Here is a 26,845-nt window from a genome sequence, read left to right as displayed (position 1 = left end):
GTCACCCATAAGACAATATCACCATGGTACAGCTATTATTATTTCTTTTTTACAAGTAAGGAAACTGAAGTTTGTAATACTCTTGTGAAAGATTATCACAGTTACCAGTGAAGCCAAGGCTGGGATTCAGATTTCATGTCACATTCTTTGGCAGCTGTATGAGGATAGAATCACTGTGGAAATTTATTCACATTGTTGTTTATTCCTTAGATGATAGTGGAGGTTTTGTTTACGGATGACCTGAAAACACTTTTGATTCACTGGTTTCAGTTATTATTATGCTAGTTTAAATTTTATATTGGCTTCTTAAATATATCTCTATGAAATGTGTGATTTTATTTAATGCTGAGTAATTCAGCAGGCCAAATATTTAGGTTTAACATTTTTTCTACACGAAAAATATAAAGGGGTGTGTAAAGCTGGCTGCAAAGTTAGACTGCTGAGAAAGTCATCCCAGCCTAGAGTCCACAGAGATTATATTGCCAGATGTGAACTATGGCCATATGGAGGGGAAGAAGCAAAATTCCCATTGGAGATTTCCTTTGTCTCTGATGTTCTTTTTCATATTTGTTTTTTTAAGCTAAATTCTATTTTCTACATATCAGGCATTTTATAATTTATTTTAATAGTGATTTTCTATTAAACTTTGTATAAATATCTTAAATTTTTACTAATATGGCAATTGGCTATCCTATCTTTATTACAGAAACTTTGAAACAATCAATAATTTAAAATTCAAATATTGGAGCCAGTACTGTGGCACAGTAGGCTAGGCCTCCACCTGCAATGCCAGCATGTCACATGGGCACCAGTTCAAATCCTGGCTGCTCTTCTTTCAATCCTGCTCCCTGTTTATGGCCTGGGAAAGCATAGAAGATGCCTGGGCACCTGCATCCACATGGGGGATCTAGAATAAGTTCCTGGCTCCTGACTTTGGATCTGCTCAGCTCTAGCCATTGCAGCCATTTGGGGAGTGGACCAGCAGATAGAAGACCTTTCTTTCTGTCTCTCTCTCTCTCTGTCTGTAACTCTGCCTCTCAAATAAATAAAAATAAAGTCTTTAAAAAAATAAAGCGCAAATTTTGTAAAATGGTTTCTTCTATCTGCATATCCAATGACTAATAACTTCAAAGCACAATGATTTTTAATTTGTCATTATTGGTTGAAAGCAGATTAAATGGGTAAGAATAGTCTAATTAATTGAGTTTAAAATTGCTTACTTTGTTATAACTTTTCTGTTTTATTTCTCACTTTAATATCCATTTGTCTTGTTAACTTTTCCTTGTACTCCTATTTCAGTATAATACCACTGGAAAAATAATGGGAACATATATAGTTCTTTATTTAAAGGAGAATAAAACATTTTTCTTATAGGAGAGGACAAAACTGCAACAATTTAAAGATCATAATTGGCTTTACTTTTGATTATATGATTAGATAAAATGTTGTTCCACAACATAGAAAAAGTGTTCTGACGGGCTGAGCAGAGAAGGTTGGCTTTACAGATAGAGAAATGCTAAAGAAAGCAGAAACAAACAACAGATGGATTGGCACCCAAAGTGACTTTCCTTCTAAGGTGAGGACAGGGAGAAAGACTCAGAAAAATACCTGATTGGATAAAATTGGATCACTTGAAGTTGATTTTTGTAAGGAGTAAAAAAGCAGAAACTTCATTGTCACACCAATTGAAATTTTGATTCTTTCTCTTTCTCTTCTGATTTCTTGGAAGGTTAGATAACAACCATGCTTTGGTGTGGTACCAAGACCTTTAGCACTGGTAACTCCATTTTTACTTTTAGCCTGACTGGCTGGGGCCTAACTACCGGAACTGCATCCAAAAAATGCCTTCCTTTAATTTCTCTAGTAAAGAAATAACAACATTGAGTCACAAAGTCATAAAAGAGCAATTGATCAAAATAAATACATCAATATACACAATGTCTCCTTTTAGATGATCCTAAATTCATGTGCATTTCAAAATATGTTGCCTTATACAAGTCTCCTTTTAATTCAATCAACATATTTTTTTTTCCAGTCATCATTTCCCAAAATGGTGATGACTGGGCCTTTGGAATTGTATATCTGTATTTCATAGTATTAACCAAAGGAAGATGAAAAATGCATTTCAAAACAGTATGATTTCACTTTACTTCACCCAAAGCTAATCATTATTACACAAAATGCTTCTGTTTCAAGAAAAAAATTTAGAAGAAAGATTGTCATTCTTAAGGCTTTCATAATAAAGGTAATTATAATAAAGTCACATCACTGGTATGTATATTTTCCTAAGTTTTTTTTTTTTTTTTTTTTTTTTTTTTTGACAGGCAGAGTGGACAGTGAGAGAGAGAGACAGAGAGAAAGGTCTTCCTTTTCCATTGGTTCACCCTCCAATGGCCGCTGCGGCTGGCACGCTGCGGCCGGCGCACCGCGCTGATCCGATGGCAGGAGCCAGGAGCCAGGTGCTTTTCCTGGTCTCCCATGGGGTGCAGGGCCCAAGCACCTGGGCCATCCTCCACTGCACTCCCTGGCCACAGCAGAGAGCTGGCCTGGAAGAGGGGCAACCGGGACAGAATCCGGCGCCCCGACCGGGACTAGAACCCGGTGTGCCGGCACCGCTAGGCGGAGGATTAGCCTAGTGAGCCAAGGCGCCGGCCTATTTTCCTAAGTTTTAACACTAGAAAATCCAACTGACTTATCATTCCTACAACTCACCAGAAGATGACATTTGGGAAAACAGTTTTTCCAACTGCATGAGACTTAGCGAACATCAAACAACTCTTGGCACCAGGGCGGCTTTGTGTTACCAAGTAACTGGGTTGAAGTTGATACTCTGCTATCTTCTGGTTCAGGAAAGTTACCATACGCAGAGAATTGTGTGCATAAATTTTATTTTCATTGTCTTTTTCAATATTTTTAAAACTTCAGATGGCTATGAACATCATTTCAATGTTTTATGCTGATGTTTTAAGTCAAATATTTTCATACATGTCCAAAGACTGCTCAAGAAATAAGAAGTAATAAACTACATATAGTTCAAAAAAATGTAAAGATAACTTTTACTACATAAAATATCCTGAAATCCATGCATATTTGTCATAATATAAATTTTAACGCACTTTCTGAAGACCCCTTAAATACAAGATGTTTTTTGCACCCACTCATTTCAGTTCCATTTTCCCATAAAGTTTTTGAAGTGCTCCTGTACAATGCACGGCATATTCTTACGATAAGTTAGAACAAATTTTGTTTTAATTACTGTTTATTCAATTAACCAATGAAGAATCTGAGAGCCACATATATATATATACACACACACACACACACACACGTATGTACATATTTATCAAGAGCCAAGTATGTAAAAGGCAAAATAGCATTGAATCCACCTTCCAGTGTGAGTGAGCATAAAAAACCACCTTGATTGCTAAACACATGCAGATTTACATAGAGCATTCTTCTAGGCACAAGTGAAGAGGAAGGAAGGACTGATGAAAAGAACCAAAAAAGGAAAATCATTTCTGCTTCTCATAAATTTCAGCTTCTCAAGACTTTCTGTATGTGGGACAAAATCTCAAGAAAGTCACTTTGTATTGCCCTTTCATTTTCCCTCCTCTACAAATCAAAAAGTGAAATGAACTCAGATCACAGGGGTGGTTCCTACATCACCCTTAAAAGCTGAGCTTTCATCCTCTCTCTTGTGCTTTTCTTGGGGTAACAGCACAGTTGGGGAAGCATTTGCCTTCAGGAGTCTGAGTTGCAGAGACTGTGTACAGCCACCTGAGGGAAGCAGCCATCTGTCCTCCCAGACCAGCCTTTGTCCCTTGCCCCACCCCGTGTACCCCAGGACTCTCCCACTTGGTACCCACCACTCAGCCACTGCTCCCTTCTTTCAGGATACCTATCATCCAACCGGCTGGCAAACCTTCCAGAGACCCTGTCAGCACCTGGGTCAGTGCCCAGTATGGCCCTGGACAATGTCTGAGCATCCTGGCTGCCAACCAAAGTCCTTCCCTCCAAACCGGAACTGTGCCCCAGCGGGTGCCTGCTCTCCCCATACCCACCTTCCAAAGTCCAGAGCCACGCCGCCTTCTCCACGGAGCCCCTCTGACAACTGGCGACGGAATCAATCAACAGGAGTCCTGCTGGCAACTGTCCTCCACATGACAAGCACAGGCTAGGCTACCCGATCTTTCGAACCGCAGCTACGGTGATCTAGCCTCAGACGCTAGATGCACTGGGGTGCAGTCGTTGCTGCTCACCCAAGGAGATGATGCCCTGATGCCGGCAGCGCGTGCTCAACCAACACCCTGGGCTGGGTTGAGGTGGCGCTCGTGGAGGGTGGACTGACGAAACTTCCAGGCAGCGGGAGGGGTGCTGGTGTGGGGCAGGAGGGACGATGCTGCGAGTGCAGTCCCAGGCTAGTTGATTGTGGACATTGCTGGGAGGACAGCCGCAGAGCACACTGGGAGATGGAGTTCCCTCGGTCAGGTCGACCAAGGGGCCTTCTGGGGGTTGTAGTGCCTTGTTCAGGCCGCCCTCGGCGTTTACTGGGAGTTGTAGTCCTGTCGGTCGGGCAGCCTACGGAGTCCTCTGGGAGATGGGCTTTTGGTACTCGGCACCTGGCCTGAAGCCCTGAGCAGCTGTGACAGTGTCCCGTGAAGTTGCGGCTTTCCTCAAGCGAAGCCCTTAGGGTGACACTGCGTCTGATTCCTTTTTCCTGCCGGGGAAATTCAGGATCAAGGGAGAGGTTCGCAGACCCCGGTCACGCCGCGCGTCCCAGACAGCCTGCCACAGAGCTGGGGACCTCTGAGGCGATGGTGGGCCTCACAGTTGCTATCTGCTGCTAGGCAGCCCTCCCATTGCTCTGAAAGCTTCCCGTCAGCGCCGCGCCAACAGCTCCCAGCGTGCCCTGCAGTGCCTGCGTGGAGCGGCCGGAATGCGAGGGGCCGGCCGCGCAGCAGGGCCTCCCATTGGCCGCCCGCGCACGGAGCCGCCCCGCTCAAAGCCAGCGCCGACCGATTAGCGATGCGAGCACGAAGTCTGTATTTTAACCGAGACGGTTCCACTGGGATTCCATGCTTCCATTCCTTGGGCAGCAGTGCGGCTCCAGAGCCTGGCAGCGAGCCGGCAGGTAGGCGGCAGCCAGCACAGGGGGAAAGGGGTTCAGGGGTCCTGGCCTCATGAAGTCCCAGCTCACCGCGTCTTGCTGCTGCCCCCTGCCCTCTGCCATTGTCCTGAAGTTTAGGCCTTTGCCAGGCTTGGCCCCATCAAGTCTCTGCTGGGGCTCTGCAGAGGGCAGAAATTCCGGTAGTGCCTCCTGAATGCCTCCCCGGGAGCCCACTCCCCACGATGTCAGTGCGTATTTTCGCTGGGGCACCACGGGCTGGGCGGAGACAGGCTTAGAAACTGGTATGAGGAGAGAGTTGCTGGTCCCTTTAAGCTCCTCCGTCACCCCCTCACCCCCATCCCTCTTAGCAGAGACCCTTGTATGTTGATCTCTTCTCCCTTCCCTAAAGCTCTGTCTTGGCACTAGAGTCCTGTGTGTTCTTCATCTTTGTATCCAAACCTCCCTTACTCCATGTGTATTTGCAACTGCTTCTTTGGACTCCACAGGTCAGTAGAACTCCTGGACTTCTCTATACCATCTGTCTCCACAGCTTCCCCCATTCTGTCTTGGATTTTTTTGCCCAGTGACCGACAAACTGTGTGTCCTGTTCCAGTTTCAGTCCTCATCCTGTCTGGCTTGCTGCAGATATGGAGCTGAACACCTTCTTTTCAAACGCTTTTTTTCCCCAACCTATTTCTGAGAGCATGAAGGCTGTGGGTAACCTCTTGCTTCCCTCATTGCCTCCCTCTCTGATTCCTTTTGCAGTGTTGTCTTTCAGGAAGCACTTGTATCTTGTCTTTCCTTAGATAACATCTAAAGGGCTCACAAATGCACCTTTCTAGTTGGGAACTCTAATGTGAAACACCTGCTGGCTCACTCCTCCTCGATGCAAGTGTCAGGAGGATTTCACCTTCCCAGGCCCTCCCAGCTCTTCTGGGAGGCTTTCCCAGCCCTCTTCTCTAGCTCATCAATGGCTGCTTCTCCAGGGGGCATCCTTTATGCTCCTTACACTGCCTGTGAGCCATCACCAACTCCAGCTCAGACACCTGAACCTTGACCTCTCCTCTCCAAGATGCTGATTGTCCCCAGGACTGGTACAGTAGCAACACTGCTGGGCCCCTTACTCTCTCCTTCCCCCACACCATAGTCATTTCTTTGGTACCACAGAGCAGCTTGAAAACTGCCTGGAAAACTTGTTATATCTTTGCTCAGGGACCTTTTCTTGCTCCTTCATCAGTGGAAAAACCCCACATGACAAAGGCTGGCTTCCTGGCATTCCCTCCTTCCTTGAGGCCAGGGACTGCTAGAAAGCCACCCTGAGGTCTAGCCTTGCATGTTCTGCAGTGACTGAGTCCCCAAGTTGCTCAGCAGAGACCTAAATCTCCCCACTTCCAGCTCATCACACATGGCCCACTGGCCAAGTCAGGTCCAGCCTCTCCTGCCCTGACTGCTGGAGCCTGTAGAATTCTCCCCTGCCTCCCTTCTCTTCTGTATCCAACTCCTCAAGCCAAGGAGATGGCAGCATCTGGTGGCACTGAGCTCCTTTTGCTGCAGTCCCTCTGCCTTGCTTTTCTTCAAGCCAAAGCCCCCAGCCACCCCTCAAGTACCTGTGTTAGGTGGATCCTTCTGTCACCGGCAATCCTTAAATCAGGAGTGCTCTAGGTCAAAACAGTGATTAACTGTGTGTCCTGTTGATCAGTACAAGGAACTGAAGAATAGGAGTGGAGCCATGATAAAATCTTGTGGGCCTCCCTGGAGGACCTGATACAGGAGCTCCTCCCCACCTACTAAATAATTTTGAATCTAACCGCTTGTTTGCCTTCTTCAAGCTCTTACCCTGGGCTTTGACCCTCCGAAAGCCCTGGTCTGCTCCCTGATCTGAGGGAGAGCAAGCCAGAGCCACTGTCCTGCCTCTCTGTTTCATGGACTCAGCCTCCTCTGCACCTTCATGCCTCAGGCCATCTGCAGGGATCTGTGGGGAGTCCAGAACTTCTGGTTTTCTTGCAGGCCAGAATTTTCCTCTCTTTCCTTAACCCACAACAAGTGACTTCTCAGATACCTCTGCAGATCCACATATGTGGAGGATGAAACTGACGTAAGGGAAGATGTGAGCAACCCAGCACTGGCCACCCAAGAGGCTGTAGTCCATGTGTGCCTGGTCCATGCATACCTGTGCTCCTCCTTTCCCATAGCTCATTATGACATCAGCGTCTCTCCTGACAACTGTGCCTGACTCATACCCAGTGTGTGACCTTGCCTTCACTTAGTTTCTTGCTTGTGATATGGGAAAGTGATAGGACCTGCCATGAGGGGTGTTGCAAAGGCAGGGATGGGGTTATAAAAGCCTAAGAGCACCATCTGAGACACAGTGTGCATCCATGGAATATTAATTCCTTAATTTTTTTATAAACTTCTGCCTAATATTGTTTTGTTTTTGTTTTTGTTTTCTAAAGATGTATTTATTTGAAAGGCAGAGTTACAGAGAAGCAGATGCAGAGAGACAGAGAAAGGTCTTCCATCTGCTGGTTCACTCCCCAGATGGCCACAATGACCGGAGCTGCGCTGATCTGAAGCCAGGAGCTTCCTCCAGGTCTCCTGCACAGGCAGGACTTGGGCCATCTTGTACTGCTTTCCCAGGCTGTAGCAGAGATCTGGATTGGAAGTGGAGCAACCGGGACTCGAACTGGCACCCATATGGGATGCTGGCACTGAGTTGGCAGCTTTAGCCATTAAGCCACCGTACTAATACCCCTAATATTGTTTTAAGATCACCCATCATTTACTCACTTACCTGTTAGGTTTTTGTTAATCATCTTTGTTTTTCTATGCTCCATTGAAGATCATTGTAAATAACCTGCTAATGCATCTTGGTTTCTAGTAATAGTTTTTAAAAAAAGTATTTCTAGGGTCCAGGACCCATTAGAACCCAGCCCTGGGCCTTGTAGTCACAGGGAGACTTGCACTGCAGAGACTTTCCCTGCAGAGAAAGCAGCATGATCAATGATGTGCTGGATCCCATAGGTTTCAGTGGATGAGTCAAGATGGGCACCCATGTTCCTGAATTTGGCTGTAATTGCTTCCCAGAGCCAGCTTCTCTGCCGTATGGAAGCCTCTGTTCCCCAGGTTTCTGCACTGTGATGAGATGAACCAGAATGGTCCTGGACACAATCCTGTCACCCTCCCCTCCACCTGCCCAGGCCCTGGCCTCTACTCTCTGGTTGCTGACAGTAATATACTGTCTCCCTCTTTGGTTGCCCTTGAATCACGACTGATGTCCCTTGTACTGATGTGCTCCAAGGGTATTTCTGTCCAGACTGGACATCTGGCCCATGGTCTTGAGGAGGGCTTCATGATGCACCCTGCAGACACTGTTATAGGTGGTTGTGGTTCCATTCTGGATGGACCATGAGCTTCTGTGTCAGATGCTATGACTATTTGGATCTTGTTTGAGGTGGCAAAAGTGTGGGAGGCACTTGGATTTTCTGCTGGAATCCACAGTGTTTGATGAGAGCCAGGACCCTTGCAGCCAGAATGGAGACTTCCCATGCACATCCCAGATTGTTATATTATTCATTTTCTCTTCTCTTCTCTTCTCTTCTCTTCTCTTCTCTTCTCTTCTCTTCTCTTCTCTTCTCTTCTCTTCTCTTTTCTCTCTCTCTCTCTCTCTCTCTCAAAAATAAGGCAATGAGGGGAGTTACAGTGCAAAGAAACAACTGCTGTTTGAACTCCCTACTGCAGTTCACCCACCGTACCTGAAAGCACCTGGTGCAGCAGAGGCAGACTGAGCTCCTTAGACTCCCCTCTTTTCCTCCACCCTCAGTACATGGTAGAAATATCATTATTTTAGTTTCTTTCTTAGTTATCATTGCAGCTATAAGTTCCTTGAGAGGTATGTATTTAGATACATATTTTGTCCATCAAACAACAGAATCCTTTATTAGGAGGGTATAGGCACTATGAATTGACATCTGCTTCTCAGTGTTCTATCAGACTATGCATTTTTTTTCTTGGAGTTTCTAACTGGCTTTGTCTTTCCCTTCATTGTCTGCTTTGATCACATCCATAATGTCCTGTGCTTCAGGCATCCCATCTTCAAACTCACTGCTACAAACCCTCATTTTTTCTGTTCCCGTTTAGATGACATATCCCTTGATCTGGGGTGGAGCTAGCATCCCTGGAGGTCCCATAACTGGCTTCCTGGGTTGCAGTTCTCATTCTTTCTATTTTGAATCCCTTGTTGAAGAATGTCTTCATTTAACTTTATGAGAAAGAGTGTCCGTGAGATAGATTTTCTGAGTCTTTGAGTGTTCTGTAAGTGTCCTTAATCTGCTTACATGAGGTATTTTTTTCCCTCAGAAATTTGAAGGCATTTTTTTTTGAAAATATTAAGTGTTGTTAAGTCAGATGCTATTCTGATGTTTATTCCTCAGCACACAACTGTTTTACCTTCCTTGGAACTTATTGGCTCTTTTTTTAATTTAAAAAAATAAGAATTTTTTTTTACATTAAAATTTTATTTACTTGTGTGAGAAGCAGAGAGACAGAGAAAGACTGAGAGCTGCCATCTGCTGTTTTACTGCTCAAATGCACGCAATAGCTCTGGGCTGGGGGCCAAAGCTGGAAGCCAAGAACTCAGTCCAAGTCTCCCTTGAAGGTGGCAGAAGCCCAATTACTTGAGCCATCACCTGCTGCTTCCCAGAAGCTGAAGTCAAAAGCTGGAGCTGAATATGGAACCCAGAAACTGATAGGGTATATGGGTATTTTAACTGGTGCCAACTAAATGCCTTTCCCTGGTTCTTTTTTTATTTTGATCAGTTCTGTTTTATCTTGGTGTTCTGAAACTTCACACTGATGGACTTAGGCAGGAGTATTTTTAATTGACCTTGTTGTAAAGCCTTTCTGCTTAAAGAACAAGATCCCCTTTAAGTTTGGGGCATCTTTTGAAAATATTCCCTGTCCTGTGCCCTAACTCCCTGTCAGATGCCCATTTGCCCTTGTATCCTGACTGCAAAATTGTGTAGGCTGTGCTTATGGATTTTTCACACTTCGCGCTTCGAGAGAGAGAAGATATAACATTGCCATACTAGATTTGAACCAGATTACCCACACTAGAATTTAAACTTTATTTCCTCCAGCTCAGTGTCCTTCTAAGTTCTGTGTGAAAGAGGAAATAGCAGAAATCAGAGGCAGAGTCTTATTCCAGCTGATCAGAAAGATGCCTTTAACCTAAGAAAGTCCTGATCAGCTGGTAAGCAGATTGGTCTTTACTCAGGGGGAAAGGAGGGAGGACAGTAGCCTTACCCACAGTCCTTAGTGCCATCTAAGTAGTACTCATTCCACCTCAGAAACCAGTGCCATCTAAAAGTAGTACTCATTCTACCTCCTAGACTGAGGGCAGTAATGAACCTTACCTGTTCAGACCTCTTCTCTCCTAAATGTGTGTACACCAGAACTGATCAAAGTCACAGTAGCTTATCTTTAATAGTGAAAAATATTCTTAGACATTCTCTGAAATATTTTAAGTGGAAAACAAACGGTAGGATAAAGTGAGGTAGTGACAGCTTACTCCTCAGGGAAATCTCTGTGGAGCCTAAAGTAAGAGGTAAAAAGGAACCACGAAGAACCGGTGGCCAGGTTTCCCATGAACTAGCCCCAAGAGGGTACTGAAGTGAGGCGACCATTGTGTTTCAGAGGGCTAAGCTATTGCCTGCGACACTAGCTTTGGCCTGGCCCAGCTTTGGCTGTTGCAGCCCTTTGGGGAGTAAACCAGCAGATGAAAGCTGTCTTTCTCTCCAGATCCCTCTGTCTATCTCTCTACTTTTCAAATAAATAAATCTTTTTTAAAACAATAAAAAGAGGGGCCAGGGCCTACATTAGGCAGGTTAAGCTGCTATCTGCCATACCAGCATCTCATATAGGTGCTGGTTCATGTACTGGCTGCTCTATTTCCTATCTAGCTCCCTGCTAAAGCATCTGGGAAAGTATTGGAAAATGGCACAAGTCTTTGGGTCTCTGTGCCCACATAGGAGACCCGGACAAAGCTAGCTCCTGACTTTGACCTGGCCCAGCCCTGGCCACAGAAGCCATTTAGGGAGTGAGCCAGCAAATAGAAGAGCTCTCTTGCTCTGTTACTCTTCCTTTATTTGTTTGTTTGCTTGTTTTAAAAAATTTATTTATTTGAAAGAGTTACACAGAGAGAGAGGGAGAAGTAGAGCGAGAGAGGCAGGTCTTCCATCTGCTGGTTCACTTCCCATTTGGCCGCAACAGCCAAAGCTGCACCGATCCGAAGCCAGGAGCGAAGAGCTTCTTCTGGGTCTCCCACACAGGTGCAGAGGCCCAAGGACTTGGGCCATCTTCTGCTTTCCCAGGCCATAGCAGAGAGCTGGATCGGAAGTGAAGCAGCTGAGACCCAAACCAGAACCCGTATAGGATGCCAGCACTGCAGAATGCAGCTTTACCGGCTAAGCCACAGCACCACGCCCCCTAAATAAATATTCAAAAATAAATAAATAGAAAGAAGGGACTGAGGTGAGTCACTCATCCTCACAGCCAGCAGGAAGGAGCATATGGCAAACCCAGAGGCCAAGTCTGACACTAACGGCTCTGTGAAGCTCAAAATGAGAAATAAGCATTGGAAGTCAGCAGAATGCAACTTTATGCTGTCTGGAAACCTAACAAGCTGTTTGAGATCCATGGTTGTGACAGTTGCTTCCTCAAAGAGGCTGAGACTCAGGGGCAATGAGCCTAGTTCATGCAGCTCAAGCTGGCTGGGCAAGATGCAACATTTGCTTGCAAACTTTGAGGTCTTATTTGTTGTTCCATACATGGTCCATATTCTTTTCTTTCCACCAAAACAGGTTGTGGAATCTGTTTATCTGCAGGATTCGCTGACCCAGGTAGAGACAGTCACCAGAAAGCACTCATGGAGGAGGGTCCAGCACAAGCTGTGGATGGGTAGAGTTATAGGTGACAGCTGCCTGGTGACACTGCTGTAGTCTCCCAACTTCATCCTCCCCTAGAGGTGAGCCCCAAAAAGATCCATGGGTTCACATGACACTTTCTGTAGGCCACATAGGAATGCAGTGCCTGGTTTATAACACACTCCATCTCAGACCATGCACATTGAATCCTTTCCTTTTGGACTTTTGAAAATTAATAGTACCTCCAACCTGAATCCTCCACAAAGAGAAGACACATGTACCCTGATTATTGGCCAGTGTTCAGGGCTTATCCCTCTCTAAGTTAACACTGCATTCCGTCAGCCTCTTCTTGGGGTGTGTGTATGTGTGTGTTGCCCGAGATAAAGGCTGGCAGAATTTTGAGCAGTATTAACATCCTGATTTTATATTCTAAATCCAAAGACCAAGGCTTCCAAGACCCAGAACAATGGGCCAGGAGATTGCAGACACAGAGAAGGGGTGGAGGAGTATAATACGTGTTTGTGATCCTCTGATGCAGAGGCTGTCACCACTGCCCATCTTATTCCAGCAGACATCTGTTCAATCTAAATTAAAGGCCCCAAAATCAGGTCCCCAAGGCATGAGAGTCTATTCTGGGAGCTAAAGAGCAGGTTGACTCAAGGCAGATGCCTAGTGAGAGCAGAATTACAGGGAATGTGTGAGGGAAGTGGGGGAGGGGAGGGACCTACAAACCACAGGCTCTGCTCACTGAGACAGCCAGATTTTGAGAAGATCCAAACCATACAGATGGACTCAATTTTTTATTCATGGCAGATGCTGCCATAGCCATATGTGTCCCCTACAGCTTGCGTTGGCTGCTCCACATCACTTTCTCAGTCCTTCTCTCTGCCTCCAGTGACTCCTGCCTGCTTTGTTCTGATCTGAGGTCATTGCTTCCTGTTATAAAAACAGTTTCTCTGTGCTGGCATATGGGAACTGCACATGTTACATGGAATGACTGGCAGTTTCTCAGTGTGCCTTTCATGTCCACCATGAAACCACAGCTGTGACAAAGGTCAGGAATGTCCTCCCCCTCCTGTCATCATCTTCCATGACCCTGTCTCCCCCCAGGACTGCAAACCTGCATTAGCTGCATTTTATATGAGTTAATGTAAATGCAATCACTTAGTCTGCACTCAGGAGTTTTTTTATTGCTTAGGTCTGGCTTCTTTCTCTCAGCATAACCACTTCAGGATTCATCCTGTTGCCAACATTTCATTCCTTTTTATTGCTGAACCATATTCTGTGGTGTAAATGAACCAGTTTTATCTATTCTCCTGTGGATGAGCATTTGGGTGTCCTGATTTGGGGCAATAATAGATAAGACTGCTGGGTCATTCCTGTACATGTATAGTCTGCACAACTGGCTTCATTTCTCGTGGTGCATTACTAGGTATGAAATGGCCGGGTCACATATTAGTTTTGTATTGACCTTATTTAGGAAACACTGACTGTTATCCTAAATGGCTGTGCCTGTCCATTCCTGGCTCAGGTCACATTCCATTTGAAAGGCAGAGTGACAGCTAGAGATCTTTTGTCCATTGGTATACTCTCCAAATGTTTGCAATAGTCAGGGGAGGACCAGAACAAAGCCAGGAGCCTAGAATCACATCTGGGTCTCCCAGGTGGGTGACAGGGACTCATCTACTTGGGCCATTACCTGCTATCTCCTCATATGTGCATTAGCAGGAAGCTGGATCAGAAGCAGAGTGGCCAGGACTCAAACCAGCTGCTCCAATATGGGATGCAGGTTTCCCAAGTAGTAATTTAACCTCTGTGTCACACACATACCTGTTTACCTTGTTTAGGAGTCTGACCACTGTCTGAGTGACCTTGACTGTACATTCCTTACTTAAATCACACCGGGATATGTAGATATGTGGTGACCTCGTTTTGGAATCACCTACCATTGTCTCAAGTGCCTGTGGTCATCTGGTCCCTGCTACACCTTCTGCTCCCCTGACTTAGTCCTAATGCCCTCTGGCCTTCCCATATCAAGCCTGTTCCTTCTTCACTACTGCCTCTTTCTTTACATTTGTACTCCCTGACCCTGTCTCCATGAACCTTCTATGATGCCTCTCCAGGGTTGCCCTGTTTGACCCACCATGTGACCCTGTTCAATGTATTATACATTCCTCTCTGAAAATGCTACACATGTGATGGCCTTACAGGAAGAGTTTGTCTGAGTCCAGTATCAAGCGCCTAGAACAGCTCATGTTGTATACATAGGAACCGTGACTGGATGAATCTTGTTAACTAGGGCCCCTTGAAACAGAGCCAATCCTGATGTGTAAAGAACATGCTAGGTGGGTTTGTCACCAGGTGTCCTCTTGAGACACAGCCTGTCTTGACCCCATCCATTTTTTAGACCTGGAGCCTCAACTCCCTTTGCAGCCCTATGGCTTTCCTGGAGCTAACCAGCTAACCAAGTGAGACCTTTGAATACCAACTGCTTTGCTCTTAACTCCTGCTTCATTAGCTCATGGTTGGAGAGGCCCCAGCAGGTGAACAAACCCAGCAAAGATAAACAATGGAAGAGGTGACTTGTGGCTGAGTATTACTGGGCTGGGAGCAGGGCTAGGGATGCTCTGAGGCAGTGTTCCTTCCTGAATCCCAAATATGGGTGCACACAGGACCAGGAAATGCCTCAGGCAGTAAGGCAGGTCTTGGAGCCTGGCAGAGAGCACTTCTGTGTAATGCTGTGTCAATTTCTAGGATCATCAACCTGATGGCTGTGATACCTTCTGGAAAGCCAGGATACTTCTTGAGTTCTCAGGGGCAGCCTGACCTGAGCTGTCCTTCAGGAGCCAGACCAGTGCCAGGAGGAACACGGGTGGGTTGCCTGGTTATTCAGTACAGTAATTCTAACCTTTGTCCTGAATGAAAAATAGAGGTCCCCAGAGTTCCCTGAGGCATTCTACTAAGAAGTCAGGGCTTCTTAGCCCACTGCCATGTTTGAATAGTTTGCTTGCAACTCTTGGTTTTGGAGGAAGTGTTTGAGAAATATGCTTGAGATCAGAAGTCAAGAACAGGTCTGTTCCTCTCAGGCCAAGATAGCTCCAAGGGTTGAGCTCCTGACAAGTTGTGTGTGGTAAAGCCTTTTGGAGAGGGGGGATTTTGCTCTGCTGCCACCTACCCACCTCCCTGCACAAAGTAAGCTCCTCCATCCAGGGAATTTTGTGATGGAGGTGTGGGTAGTATGTGTTTCTGTGTTTGTGGATACTTCTTCCTCAAGCATTGGGAGGCAAACACGGTTAGAAATGGGCCAGGCAGAGTGGAATAAGGAAGATGTTCCTTCAGATTGTGTAATTCATTGTGTTTCTGAAACAAATGTATTCAGTTAAATTTAAGGTTAATCAGAGTACCTAGGTTCAAGTACCAGCTTCACTTCCCATTCCAGTTTCCTTCTAATGCATACCCTAGGAGGCAGCAGATGATGGTTCAGGAACTTGGGTCTCTGCCACCCATGTGAAAGACTCAAATTGAGTTCAAAGATTCTGGCATTGGTTGGCCCAGCTGCAAATATTATAGAAAGTTGGAAAATGAACCAGCAGATGGAATATTTCTCTGTGTCTCTCTCCATCTCTGTCCCTTTCAAATACAAATGAAAATAAATTTTAACAGCGATCACTTTTCAGTTAAGTTTCAACACTTAAGAATAACTGTGTATTAATTACAGTATTCAACCAAAAGTATTAAGTAGAACAAACAAAAAAAAATACTAAGAGGGATAACGTATTAAGTTGTTCATCAACAGTCAGGGCAAGGGCTGATCAAGTCACCGTTTCTCATAGTGTTCATCTCACTTTAACAGGTTTCCTTTTTGGTGCTCAGTTAGTTGTCACCAATCAGGGAGGACATATGATATTTGTTCCTTTGGGACTGGCTTATTTCACTCAGCATAATGTTTTCAAATTCCTAACAGGGGTCATTTTTCAGTTAAAATTTAAATACCTAAGAATAATTGTGTGTTAATTACAGAGTTCCACCAATAGTACTAGAACAAAAAAAAATACTAACATGGATAAAGTATTACATTGTACATCAACCGTCAGGACAAGAGCTGATCAAGCTGAAAAGCCCATGAGAGTATTACAGGAGGCATGGAAAGCCAAAACACTCTGGCCAAAAAAAAAAAAAAAAAAAAACAAAAAACAAAAAACCACCTAAATGAAAGATCTCCGTGAGTGAGATCCCAGTGGAAAGAACAGGTCATCAAAGAGGGAGCTACCTTTCTCTGAAGGGAGGAGAGAACTTCCACTTTGACTACGACCTTGTCTAAATATGATCAGAGTTGATGACCTCAAAAGGTTTCCATAGCCTTGGCAACTCATGACAAGGGCCTAGGGTGATTACTGATGCCATAAACAAGAGTGTCAATTTGTTAAGTCAACAACAGGAGTCACTGTGCACTTACTCCTCAAGTAGGATCTCTGTCCTTAATGTGCTGTACATTGTGATTTAATGCTATAACTAGTACTCAAACAGTATTTTTCACTTTGTGTTTCTATGTGGGTGCAAACTGTTGAAATCTTTACTTAATATATGCTAAACTGATCTTCTGTATATAAAGAGAATTGAAAATGAATCGATGTGAATGGAAGGGGGGAGGGAGAGGGAAAGGAGAGGGTTGTGGGTGGGAGGGAAGTAATGGGGGGGGGAAGCTATTGTAATCCATAAGCTGTACTTTGGAAATTTATATTCATTAAATAAAAGTTTAAAAAAATTTTTAAAAAAGAGAAATTAGTGGAGATTGTTTAAAAAAAGGAAGTTTAGTTTACTTAACTGTATATCCTAATATTTGTCTATATCAAAAAACAGATATCAACACCAGCTCTTCAATTATAGGCTAGCATTTCATTGGTGTGGTGTGCCCTAATAGGTGCATCAGCATGTTGGATAAGTGGATTGTTTCCAATGTATCCCATTTTATAAGCAGCATTAGCATGGGCATCCATGCCCTCTGTCTTTGCCCTTTACCTGGTTATTTCCTCAGGATAAATTCCTGGAAGGTGGATTTCTAAATAAGTTGTGGTAGTGCAGTTGGTTGACTGCATCCTGGGATATCTGTGACTGGTTGTGGGCCCATCTTGAGGGTGGTGGACCGTGGGAAACCCTATGTAAGCTGGGTTTGGAAGTCATCAGCACACCAGGTTGTGGTTCTGCTCTCAGAAGCCGCCAAGTTGCTTGATGAGAAAGATAAAAGGCAATAAGAACTTCCTTCCTATAGGATCTTTGATGTGAGAATGAGGAGCCACAACTGAGAGAACTGGAACTTGGGATCAGGGCAGTAAGAGAAGCTTGACTGCGATTGGAGGAGAACATTGTTGGGTTGGCGGAAGGATGGTGCAGCAAAGAGAACAGGCATCTCAGCGTCCAGGAGGCCAGCTCCCTGCCCTCCATGGCCCAGAATGTCTCTGGCAGTCCTCAGGCCTGCAGCAGGAGTGGGGCACTTACACCAGCCTCCCAGGAGCCCCCATTTGTATATGAATGTTTACTCAGATTTGAAAACTGCAGTAATTGGGTAGTGCAGTTAGAGTACTAGACAGAGTGAATTTCAGGGAGCTCTGACCATTATTGAAGGCCTGGTGTGACCTGAATCTATCAAGAGCCTTCTGTGTGAGCCGAGACAGGATGAAGATCTAGGAGAGTACAATTGATGTTATGAGATCCTACAGAAAAAAGAGAGAAATCCCAATTACCCCAGAATAGTCCCTCCAGGTCCTTCCCTCACTACAGCAGTCCTGCTGCTATTGACTTGTGCTGTTAACACATTGGTCTTCACAGCTGATAATGGACACCTGAGTTATGCAGATGAGCAGCCACACCTGCTGTCCCATTCTATAGAAATCCTGTTCAGACATGCATGGAACTTGACATTGCTTCAAGGATGGTTGACATTTTATAAACAATATATCTGTTGTGTGTGTTTATTGAATCTTAACAGTGTTCCACAAAATGATTTAAAAAATCATTTTACAGATGAGATACCTAAGGTTGAAACAAATTATTATTTTACTCCTTGTCATATTTGGAAGATGGCAAATCATGGATATTTTTTGCCTTGTGATGAGTTCATAAATTTATTGGAAATTTAGTAGGAGATTTATATATGTATTGATTTATATTATATTATTATTTAGTAGGAAATGTATATATTTATTGGAAATTTAGTAGGAGATTTTAGATATGAAATAAATCCCGAGTACAAATTTTAAAACAGTCACTACGAAAGTGAGAACTAGTGTTCTACCAGATAATAACCAGGTAATTTCAGAACACCTCTCATGTGATTTTCTTTATAATGGAGTTACTGTGCTCAGAGTGTGTGTTCCACTGTGACGATGTATGAAAGGCAAGTTCCAAGTCAATAAGAAGGTGTTGTCTGGAATCCCAGACACAGTTCAGATTTCAGGACATAAATAGCACCTTCTCTAGTACTGACATAGCAGTGGAACTAATCTGGGCAAGGGTAGTTCTGGCTAAACCAGATGTCTGATGTTTTAGGAATCAGTGACCTTCGAAGATGTGACTGTAGATGTCACACGGAGTAAGCCCTGCTGCACCTTTCCCAGGAGAAATTGAACTGAAATTTGTTGCTGGGTGATATCAGTCATCTGGATCTGTGGGTGAGCCCCTCAACAGCAATTGATTTATTTACAAAGCAGCTTCTCCATGTTCCCCTTCTTTCTATGTCCTGATTCTTTCCCTCCCTCCCTCCCTGCCTGCCTTCTTTCCTTTCTTCCTTCCTTCCATCCTTTCCTTCTTTCTTAAGATTTATATATTTATTTAAAGGTAGAGTTACAGAGAGGCAGAGAGAGAGAAAGGTCTTTTATCAACTTGTTCACTCCCTAAATTGCCACAACGGTGGAGTGCACTGATCCAAAGCCAGGAGTCAGGAGCTTCTTCTCTGTCTCCCATGCAGATGCAGGGACCCAAGGACTTGGGCCATCTTCTTCTGCTTTCTTAGGCCATAGCAGAGAGCTGGAGTGGAAATGGAGCAACCAGGACTCAAACCAGCGCCCATATGGGATGCTGGCACTGCAGGTGGCAGCTTTTACCCACAACACTACAGTTCTGGTCCCTCTTATTCTTTCATAGCACTTAGATCTACCTCAGTGTGGATTTCATTCTGTTGTTTTGTTTCAATATTTATTTATTTAAAAGAGTGAGGTCTTCTATACATCTACTGGTTCACTTCCCAAATGCCTGCAGGAGACAGGTACTCCATCCAGATCTCCCACATTATTGACAGGAATCCAAGTACTTGGCCATCATCTGCTAGCTCCCAGGCACATTAGTAGGAAACTAAATTAGAAGCGGAGACAGGACTGAATCTCAGGCACTAGAGATATGGGCATCCCAAGCAATACCACAACACCCACTCTCATTCAGCTCCACTAGACTCAGCCTCCCTGACCGTCAGTGTAAATCTTTCTTGCTGTTCTACCCTTTACACTCAGAGCAGTGCCCAATATGCAATGTATATTTGTTAAATGAATAAACAAACTATGGTACTTGTAAGGGTGCTGGTGGATCCTGTGTTTAATGGATCCATCTTGAAAATAATCTTCAGCCCTACTGTGAAACATTTATTTCCACATGTATAGTACCAATAATTCTTGTCTGTCTTTGAACTTGTTATGAGCATCAGCAAATAGAGCTTCTAACACAATTTTTGGGATATTAAATATTCTTTCTGCCCTGTTCAAGGTATTCAGTGTTCTCAACCTTCAGAGAGCTTTTCTCTTGGTGCCTTCAGTGTTCATTTGTTTTTTCCCTCTCCAGACTTGAGAGTTGTGAGCTCTTCCTAGCTCAAAACTCAAAATGGACCTACTGAGATAATTTCTAATCTCTCTTTGATTTCTTCTTCAACAACTTAAAAGTTTTTAATAGTTTTTAGTTTAATAACCCACTTATGTGATTTTTCCTGTTTCTTTCGGGTATTGATTTCTAATTTCATTCCATTGAGGTTGGAAAATATACTTGGTCTGATTTTAGTATTCTTAACATTTGTTGACACTGAACTAACATGTGATCTCATCTGGAGAATGTTCCATAGCACTTGAGAAGCACACATATTCTGTTACCACTAGTTGGAATGTTCTGTGTGTGACTGCTTGGTTCAGCTGGTCTACAGTGGTTAATCAAATATACTGTTTCCGTATTTGATTTAATGTTTGGATCTTGTATCCTTTATTGAAAGTGATATATTGAATTCTGTTATGTTATGGTCAGTGTCTCCTTTCAGGTCTGTCAATATTTGCTTTTTACATTCAGGTCTGTGATATTGGGTCTACATATTTTTTTAACATAAGAAGAGGACACAGGTGAACAACTTAAAGATATCAGAAGCAACACGTAAGCAAAATGAGAAATTCAACAAATAGAGAGCAGTGTTAAGAATGATCAAATTTTAGAGATGGGAAAAATGAATAGTAGAGAATTAAATACAGAGCTTCAGCTCTAGATTCACTATAGCAGAAGGATTTTTGTAGGCAGAAATGGAGTGGGAACTGTATGATTCTAAAGTTCTCTTGTTTTGGCCTAGATCCACATCTTCTACTAAGAACAGCATCTAAGATTCTACTTTAGGAACTACCCCACTCCCATTGTCAGGACAAACATTGAGGACAAACCGGCTCCTGGCTGTAAGGATGAGGTCTTGTTAGATATCTCCCTGTGGAGCTGTTGATACATGTGTACACATTGTGTCAAGGGCCATGCAATACTCTCTGTTTATTCCTGCCCATGTATATTGGACCCAGCTGTTCAGCACAAGGTCCATCTACTTCTACTTAAGTGTATGCGGTCCAGATCCATACATGAGGAAACACCCCTACCACACCCAACCAAGAAGGAAGGGAACCTAGACCATGCCCACACTGAGTGAGGTTTACTGTTTGTCCTCAGACCCTTTTAGGAAGATAAGATTGTATGTGTATTCCTTTCCAAGAAAAAAAATAAATAAAACAAGGAATTAACTGCAAAATGCTAGCAGGGCTGTTACTGTTGTGAGAATCTGAAAATAAAAGACATTATACTTAAATAATGGATTTTAACTCTACTTGATATTATTTAAAACGTTAAATTTTATGAGATGTGTAGTTGGCCACATTTTAAACATAATTTTATTGTTATAAAAACAAGGTATAACCCAAGTATTTTAGCATATAAACCATTTCTAAATGTACATTACAATGTTGTGGAGTACAGTCATGTTATTTATGGTCAAGATCCAGAATTCTTTTCATCTTGCAAAAATGAAACTCATACCCATTAGACTAACAATTCCTATATTTCCAGCCCATTTCTGAGCTTTCTTAGCCAGAGGCACACTGGAGAAAGCCTTATGTTCTGTTGTATCCTGACTACCCAAAATCCTAAACTCAGGAAACCTGCATCTTTTCTGACTTTGCAGATATTGGCCCAGCCCTCACCCTCAATATCTCAAGCATTTCAGTAGAAAGAACCTTAAGGTAGTACAAGGGATCAAAGTAATGCTGGCCATGTAGGATGAGTTTGGAAGGGTTCCCTCTTTGAATTTTTGCATTAGTTTGAGATGAATTGGCATTAATCCTTTAAAATTTGGTACAGTTCAGCAATGAAGTAATGTGTTCCTGAGCTTTTATCTGTTGGCAGACTTTTAACCACCAATTCAATCTCATTACTCACTGTTACTCTGTTTAGCTTTTTGAGGGGGTGGGGGTGGGGGGTCTTATTCTAATTAAAGATTTTCTTCTTCACAAAATAATTATTCTTTGATAATTTGTATTTTTAATTTTCTGTTCATTTATTTCTCTTCTAATCATTTTCTATTAAATTTGGACTTTTTTTCCTTGTCTTTCTAATCTTGAGATGCATTATTGGTGTTTATTTGATGTCTTTCTCATTTTTCAATACAGGTGCTTTTCGCTATGAACTTCCCTGATAGTACTGCTCTCGCTGTATCTCCTAAGTTTTGGTGCATTGTATTTCTTTTTTTTTATTTTATTTAATGAATATAAATTTCCAAAGTACAGCTTATGGATTACAATAGATTCTCCCCCCACCCCCGTAACTTCCCTCCCACCCACAACACTCCCCTCTACCACTCCCTCTCCCCTTCCATTCACATCAAGATTAATTTTCAATTATCTTTATATACAGAAGATCAATTTAGCATATATTAAGTAAAGATTTCAACAGTTTGCGCCCACACAGAAACACAAAGTGTAAAATACTATTTGAGTACTAGTTATAGCATTAATTAAACACCTAAGAGTAATTGTGTATTAATTACAGAGTTCAACCAATAGTTTTAAGTAGAACATAAAAAATACTAAAAGGGTAAAGTATACGTTCTTTTTTTCTCCTTTTTTTGTTTGTTATATAGTTATTTTTTTAATTTAATAAATGTGAATTTACAAAGTGCAACTTTTGTATTGTTGTGGGCCCCCCCCCAACCTCCCTCCCTCACGTGGCCCTCCCCTCTCCCACTCCCTCTCCCATTCCGCCCTTCATTGAGTTTCATTTTCAATTACCTTCATATACTGAAGATCAACTTAGTGTATACTAAGCAAGGATTCCAACAGGCTGCGCTCACACAACTGCACAAGGTATAGGGTATTGTTCGACTAGTAGTGTTGTTTTTAAGTTTCATAGTAAAACACATTAAGGACAGAGATCCTACATGGGGAGCATATACCCAGTGACTCCCATTGTTGATTTAACAATTGGCACTCTTATTTATGATGTCAGCAATCACCCGAGACTCTTGCTATGATCTGTCTAGGCTATGGAAGCCCCTTGAGTTCACCGACTCTGAACTTGTTTAGTCAAGGCCATATCACAGTGGAGGTTCCTTCCTCCCTTCAGAGAAAGGCGCCTCTCTCCTTGATGGCCTGTTCCTTCTGCTGGGGTCTTGTTCACCAGAATCTTTCATTTAGATTGTTTTTTGCCACCGTGTCATGGCTTTCCATGCCTGTGAGACTCTCATGGACCTTTTAGCCAGATCCTAATGTCCCAAGGGTTGATTCTGCGGCAGGAGTGCTGCCATTCTATGAGTCTGCTGTGTGTCCTGTTTCCCCCACAGGATCATTCTCTCCCTTTTAATTCTATCTTTCATTATTTGCTTACACTGGTCTTATTTGTGAAATCTCATCGACACATACACTATCTTTTTGATCGGTTGTGTATTTATACTTATCACTTTGCCAAGTGCGCTGGCATTGGTACCTGCCTCCTTGGTAAGATTGAGTTGAAATCCCCTGGCACATTTCTAGTTCCACCATTGGAGGTAAGTCCGAGTGAGCATGTGCCAACCTATATGTCTCCTCCCTCTCTTATTCCCACTCCTATGTTTAACAGAGATCACTTTTCTGTTAATTTTAAACACCTAAGAATGATTGTGCATTGATTACAGAGTTCAACCAGTAGTTTTATGTAGAACAAACAGAGCAACAACAACAACAACAAAAATACTAAAAGGAATAAAATAGTAAGTTGTTCCTCAACAGTCTAGACAAGGGCTGATCATGACATTGTCTCTCATAGTGTCCATTTCACTTCAATGGGTTTCATTTTAGATGCTCGTTTAGTTGCCATTGATCAGGGAGAACATACGATATTTGTCCCTTTTGGACTGGCTTATTTCACTCAGCATGATGTTTTCCAGCTTCCTCCATTTTGTTGTAAATGCCCTGATTTCATTGTTTTTTACTGCTGTATAGTGTTCCATAGAGTACATATCCCATAGTTTCTTTATCCAGTCATCCGTTGATGGACATTTAGGTTGATTCCATGTCTTAGCTATTGTGAATTGAGCTGCAACAAATATTGAGGTGCAAATGGCTCTTTTTTTCTCCCCTTTAATTCCATTTGGGTAAATTCCAAGGAGTGGGATGGCTGGGTCCTGTGGTAGTGCTCTATTAAGGTTTCTGAGGACTCTCCAAACTGTCTTCCATAGTGGCTTTACCAGTTTACATTCCCACCAACAGTGGATTAGTGTCCCTTTTTCCCCACATCCTCACCAGCATCTGTTGTTGGTTGATTTCTGTATGTAAGCCAATCTAACTGGAGTGAGGTGAAACCTCATTGTGTTTTTGATCTGCATTTCCCTGATGGCTAGGGATCCTGAGCATTTTTTCATGTGTCTGTTGGCCATTTGGATTTCCTCTTTTTTTTTTTTTTTTTTGACAGGCAGAGTGGACAGTGAGAGAGAGAGACAGAGAGAGAAAGGTCTTCCTTTTGCCGTTGGTTCACCCTCCAATGGCCGCCGCTGCAGCCGGCGCACCGCGCTGATCCTGGCAGGAGCCAGGAGCCAGGTGCTTTTCCTGGTCTCCCATGGGGTGCAGGGCCCAAGCACCTGGGCCATCCTCCACTGCACTCCCTGGCCATAGCAGAGAGCTGGCCTGGAAGAGGGGCAACCGGGACAGAATCCGGCGCCCCAACCGGGACTAGAACCCGGTGTGCCGGCGCCGCAAGGTGGAGGATTAGCCTATTGAGCCACGGCGCCGGCTCGATTTCCTCTTTTGAAAAATGTCTGTTAAGGTCCTTGGCCCATTTTTTATTGGGTTGTTTGTTTTGGTTTTGTGGTGTTTTTTGATCATTTTATAGATTCTAGTTGTTAATCCTTTATCTGTTGTGTAGTTTGCGAATAATGTCTCCCATTCTGTTGGTTGCCTTTTCACTTTCCTGATTGTTTGCTTTGTTGTAAAGAAACTCTTCAATTTGAGGTAATCCCATTTGTTTATTTTATCTTTGATTACTCGTGCCTCTGGGGTCTTCTCCAGGAATTCTTTGCCTGTTCCAATATCTTGAAGGGTTTCCCCTATGCTCTCAATTAGTTTCATGGTGTCGTGGTGCATCTCTAGTTCTTTGATCCATGTTGAGTGGATTTTTGTATAAGGTGTAAGGTAGGGGTCTTGCTTCATACTTCGACATGTGGACATCCAGTTTTCCCAGCACCATTTGTTGAAAAGGTTGTCCTTGTTCCAGGGGTTGGTTTTAGGTCCTTTGTCGAATATGAGTTGGTTATAGATGTTTGGATTGATCTCTGGTGTTTCTATTCTGTTCCATTGGTCTATCCATCTGTTTTTGTACCAGTACCAGGCTGTTTTGATTATAACTGCCCTGTAGTATGTCTTGAAGTCTGGAATTGTGATGCCTCCAGCCTTGTTTTTATTGTAAAGGATTGCTTTAGCTATTCTCGGTCTCCTGTTTCTCCATATGAATTTCAGCATCGTTTTTTCTAGGTCTTTAAAGAATGACTTTGGTATTTTGATTGGTATTGCATTGAACTTATAAATTGCTTTTGGGAGAATGGACATTTTGATAAGATTGTTTCTTCCAATCCATGAGCATGGCAGGTTTTTCCATTTTTTTTTTTTTTTGTCATCTTCTATTTCTTTCTTTAGTGTTTTGTATTTTCATCATAGAGGTCTTTGACATCCTTGGTTAAATTTATTCTAAGGTACTTTATTGTTTTTGTGGCTATTGTGAATGGAATTGATCTTAGAAGTTCTTCCTTGGCCCTGGCATTATCTGTGTATACAAAGGCTGTTGATTTCTGAGCGTTGACTTTGTATCCTGCTACTTTACCAAACTCTTCTATGAGTTCCAATAGTCTCTTATAGGAGTTTATTGGGTCCCCTATATATAGTATCATGTCATCTGCAAATAGGGATAGTTTAACTTCCTCCTTTCCCATTTGTATCCCTTTAATTTCTTTTTCTTGCCTGATGGCCCTGGCTAACACTTCTAGGACTATATTGAATAGCAATGGTGAGAGTGGGCATCCCTGTCTGGTGCCAGTTTTCAATGGAAATGCCTCCAACTTTTTCCCATTCAATATGATGTTGGCCATTGGTTTATCATAGACTGCCTTAATTGTATTGAGGAATGTTCCTTCTAACCCCAATTTGCTTAGGGTTTTCATCATGAAAGGGTGTTGTATTTTGTCAAATGCTTTCTCTGCATCTATTGAGATAATCATGATTTTTGTTTCTCAATTTGTTAATGTGAAGTATTACATTGATTGGCTTTCGAATATTGAAGCATCCCTGCATACCAGGGATAAATCCCACTTGGTCTGGGTGAATGATCTTTCTGATGTGCAGTTGGATTTGGTTGGTGCATTGTATTTCCATATGAACCCCATAACCACTACCCAAAGAGGAGTATGAAGCTGTAGGAGCAGCACTGGCACCAGGAGTGGGCCAGACACACAAACAGCCACCACCCTTGAGAAGGACAAAAACTGCAGGAGTGGCACTGGCATGTTGGGTGTGGACTGGGTACACCCACAGTCCTGAGCATATGTGCAGTTCCTTGCAGTGATGGGCAGACCAAGGCAGAGTCCTAGAAACCCTGTCTTACAGTCCGGGTTCGAGGGAGTCTCACTGGGAGCAAGCCATGCTCCAGTTGGTGAGGGGATTAAATGGAGGGAATGGGCCCCAGGTCTAAGAGGCAGGCATTCCTACTTCTAGGGTTCTGGAGTACAGAGTGCTGCATGTGTTAGAGTGCTAGGGTCACTGTTGCTCTGCTGGATCTGGTTGCAACATGAGGCTGCAGGTTTCTAAGCCAGAGTGGTTGAATGGCCATGGCTCCCCAGAGATGGGGATCTTCAGGAGCTTCTGACCACTAAGTAGGAGTTCCAACAGTCACTGACCTCCAAATAAATGAGTCAAAATTTAAAAAAAAAGATTCTATCCCAATGTTTCATTAGATGTGTGGTTCATTTCCAGGATTTCTGCTCTGCTACAACCTGTGCTCTGAAGCTTGTAAGGGAGGAAACAGT

The 26,845-nt window shown here is 43.4% G+C and overlaps 1 protein-coding gene and 1 non-coding gene across 12 annotated transcripts in view; one reads left to right on the top strand and one right to left on the bottom strand.

The window, feature by feature from the left end:
• Positions 1–4,905, bottom strand: part of LOC100351380 (uncharacterized) — a 69,940-nt gene extending 65,035 nt beyond the window's left edge. The window contains exon 1 of one of the 2 annotated variants that reach the window (XM_051830198.3): positions 4,062–4,905. The gene's annotated coding sequence lies outside the window, so the exon portion shown is untranslated. The remainder of the gene's footprint in view (positions 1–4,061) is intronic. The other variant, XM_089335196.1, reaches the window with a different exon arrangement.
• An 86-nt stretch (positions 4,906–4,991) lies between these two features.
• LOC138850066 (uncharacterized) overlaps positions 4,992–26,845 on the top strand; it is a 102,170-nt gene continuing 80,316 nt past the window's right edge. For 5 of the 10 annotated variants that reach the window (XR_016235607.1, XR_011389458.2, XR_016235608.1 and 2 more), the window contains exon 1: positions 4,992–5,131. This is a non-coding gene — a transcript (uncharacterized LOC138850066). Of the gene's footprint in view, positions 5,132–11,964; positions 12,129–14,781; positions 14,900–18,573; positions 18,696–26,845 lie in introns of all 10 variants that reach the window. The other 5 variants (XR_016235604.1, XR_016235610.1, XR_011389460.2 and 2 more) reach the window with 3 other exon arrangements.

This window comes from Oryctolagus cuniculus, chromosome 6 (assembly GCF_051225735.1).
Source record: "Oryctolagus cuniculus isolate XC-2025 breed Fujian yellow rabbit chromosome 6, ASM5122573v1, whole genome shotgun sequence".
Taxonomy (NCBI): Eukaryota; Metazoa; Chordata; class Mammalia; order Lagomorpha; family Leporidae; genus Oryctolagus; species Oryctolagus cuniculus.
The sequence above is the reverse complement of the archived record's forward strand: the minus strand, read 5'-3'. Positions and strand labels throughout refer to the sequence as shown.